At 42.6% G+C, this 3621-nt stretch overlaps 1 protein-coding gene across 1 annotated transcript in view; it reads left to right on the forward strand.

Moving 5' to 3' along the window:
- Nucleotides 1–3621, forward strand: part of LOC101858572 — a gene marked incomplete at both ends in the record, with an annotated part of 14163 nt that overhangs the window by 9477 nt on the left and 1065 nt on the right.

Below are 3621 nucleotides of genomic sequence, written 5' to 3' on the forward strand. Positions count from 1 at the left end.
AAATGAATGGTTAAACTTGCTTAGGCGGTTTCAGGGCCTTGTGTGTGTGTGTGTTGTGTGCCTATCTTTCCCCGTCGTTTTATGCAAGAAAAATTCTGAAATTATGCAAACTGAGCCCAAAAATGTGAAATTATGCGATTCTGTTGATTTTAATAAGAATGATAAAGGAAAATAATCAGAAATTATTTTTAAAATGTTCAAATTTTGCTAAGAGGGGTGCATAAAACCATGGGGACAGGCCTTTAAAGACAAAAATTGGTACCAGTACTGAAAATGTTATATTGACTGGACTATGGAACTCATTCATTCAGCCCTTCTCCTCGTCAGGATCGACACAAGAATTTTGTTTCTATGATAAAAACCGGGCATAGGCATGTGCATAAAAGTCGCTGGTCAGATTAACTTTGATTGAGTGATTCTAAAAACAAACAATATCCCTCACTCCCAGCCAGGTCATCCAACTTGCTAGAGACAGGAAGTTCTTTCACCCCTCAACGCCCTAGAGGTACAAGAGGACGGGTAAAGCAAGTAAAAGTAAGATTCTAGATTTCGTCGACCAAACCAGGAGACATATGGGATAAAACAGGTTGAAATAACGAAGCTCTCAAAGTGAGGCTAAAAGTGGCTCGATAGATATCACTCACTGGTATTTCATGGGATTATAATATAACCTAATATAAAAACTTTTTCTTCCAGCTGACCGGAAATTAATGGTTTTATTTTACAAAATAGACTTTTTTAAAATTGGAAAATTTTAAATTCCGTCTGCTCAACAGTGACCACATTCATAATAACAAATAAATATATTTTAGTATTGCTATCAGGGCCTGTAAGTTCTTCTTGTTCGATTCAGGGAGAAGATTTTAAAAGCTTGAGGGCCGGATCTGGCCGGGAGATGGAATGGGATAGGGGTGGTGGTGGGGGGTAGTTTGATAATGCCTGAAAATAAATAAGCCCACGGTATCGAGTAGCCTTCTCTACTGATGGCATGGGATATGTTGGGGGGGGGGGGGGGGGTAGTATGGTCTTGCCTGAAAAAAAATAATTACCTACTGATGCCATGGAACATACAAACATGTCTGAACGTCTAAGACTGAGCTTGCAACTTGGTCAGTGTCACCCTCTAGTGGGCGATGTGGGAAAATTGGTGGGCGGTAGGAGTCACCTGGATAGTGACAGAAATAATATAATGTTATTTAAAGAAGTTTTTTACCATCTTGCATAAGGCTTTTGTCAGAATGAGCATAGATGTGTGTTGCTATTTAGAGTATGTATCCATATATTATGCTATATCAAAGGTAGGGGGCTCTCGTGGCCTAGAGGTTGAGGTGTTGGCCTCTCATTCAAAGATCCCGGGTTCGAATTCGGGTAGCGACCAAAAAATTTTCTTCTCTAAATTTGTCTCCTTTCACCTCATTTCCTGCTCTCTAGCAATGTTCTGTCGTTTGCTTTCGTCTCCTCTTTCTTCCCCCACCCCCTCACCTCCTTTGCCCCTTCCTCTGGGCTCCTGATTCTTTCTGCAGCCTTTCTACTGCTACTCCTTCGCTTCTTCTTACTGCTGTCTTTCAGCCACACCCCTGATCTTCTGGTAGGAAAGATCTACACCTAGCTTTCTCGGACAAGGGCGAAAAATCTCGGAGGGCCCGTGTGCAAGTTGCGCACGTTAAAGATCCCTTGGTGGTCTAAAATCGATAAGAGTAGGCTTCGGCCGCCACCCGGGCAAAGTTCAAAATTTCCTACCAACTGAAAATATTAGGTGTGTCCCGCGCGCCCGTATGACCTTATGCAGTTGCGAGCGCCGTAAAACACTTTACAAAACAAAACAAACTCCAAAGGTGTCGTAATTAAATTCCTGCATGTGGTTGAATGATGCATCTGGTGAGAATGTACTTTTTATCAGCTTTAGATCTACTTCTCTTTTCATTATATTGAATTTTAATGAGAGTAATATATTTAATTTTTTTAGCCTGTACGTTGGAAACCTGATACAACAGGAATGGTGGGGCCAGAGAAAAGGTTGTTTTATCAGATCCCTGTAAAATCAGAAATGCAAGGGAAGTAAACATTTGTAGACTAATCCAGCTGTGTTTATTCATGGGTAGTTTCCCATGGCCTGCGCATGACACATTACGCGTGCGTGTAGCTAGGCTTTGGGTTAGATCGATGTCTGCAGCACACTCTCTCTCGCTTCTCTCTCTCTCTCTCTCTCTCTCTCTCTCTCTCTCTCTCTCTCTCTCTCTTACTTTTTACTCATTGTAAGCGAGCCTTTGTCCCTGCTATAACAGATTGTGCTCCGATAAGGTCCTGTTATTGCAGATAACTTTTAATAGAGCCAATGAGTTGAAAAAAACGGGGATTTTAAAAATCCCTGTTTTTACCGGATCCCTGTTATTACTGGGCCTGTTATATAATAGTATGGTTTCCACTGTATACCTGCCTGTGTTTTACGGTCCTGTATAGCCAAGGAAAAATTCCCTCTTATCTCGATCTAGATCTCTATCTCGGTCACTATCTCGACCCCCCCCCCCCCCAGTCTATCTATCTATCTATCTATCTATCTATCTATCTATCTATCTCTCTCTCTCTCTCTCTCTCTCTCTCTCTCTCTCTCTCTCTCTCTCTCTCTCTCTCTCTCTCCCTGTGTGTGTGTGTGTGTGTGTGTGTGTGTGTGTGTGTGTCTGTGTGTGTCTATTTTCCAGGTCAAAGGGGGCATGGAATGATCTCAAAGAACACGACCTCATAAGAATGCAACTACAATATTCTTTGGCCTATCCCCCCCCCCCCCCCACGCCCCCCGAATTTCGAATCATTATACGTTTTAGTTTTAGTAAGAGTTTTACAGCACTTGGCACCACAATAAGGTCATACAAGCGCCGAAGATTAGAAGTGTTACAAAAGAGTAACAAACACAAAAAAGAAGGAGAGATCAGGACGATATGATAGGAAAGATGGAGCATACCACATCAGAGCATCCGCCAACCTCCCACCATTATAATATGTTTATAACACGTTTGCACCTACACATGCACGTAGTGTGTCCACGAACACACTCATAGACACACAGACACACTCATAGACACACAGACATGCATCGTCTCTCAGGCTATTGGCACACTCATAGACATACAGACACATTCATAGACACATAATATAGTACAGATATGCATCGTCCAAACGAACACACTCATAAACACACAGACAGACTCATAGACACACAGACACACTCATAGACACACAGACAGTCTCTCAGGCTATTGGCACACTCATAGACATACAGACACATTCATAGACACATAATATAGTACAGATATGCATCGTCCAAACGAACACACTCATAAACACACAGACAGACTCATAGACACACAGACACACTCATAGACACACAGACATGCATCGTCCAACAGGCTACGAACACACTCATAGACACACAGACACACCCATAGACACACAGGCATACATCGTCCCAACGAACACACTCATAGACACACAGACATGCATCGTCCAACAGGCTACGAACACACTCATAGACACACAGACACACCCATAGACACACAGGCATACATCGTCCCAACGAACACACTCATAGACACACAGACATGCATCGTCCAACAGGCTACGAAC

The sequence above is a fragment of the Aplysia californica genome, unplaced genomic scaffold (assembly GCF_000002075.1).
Source record: "Aplysia californica isolate F4 #8 unplaced genomic scaffold, AplCal3.0 scaffold00582, whole genome shotgun sequence".
In the NCBI taxonomy this organism is placed as follows: domain Eukaryota; kingdom Metazoa; phylum Mollusca; class Gastropoda; order Aplysiida; family Aplysiidae; genus Aplysia; species Aplysia californica.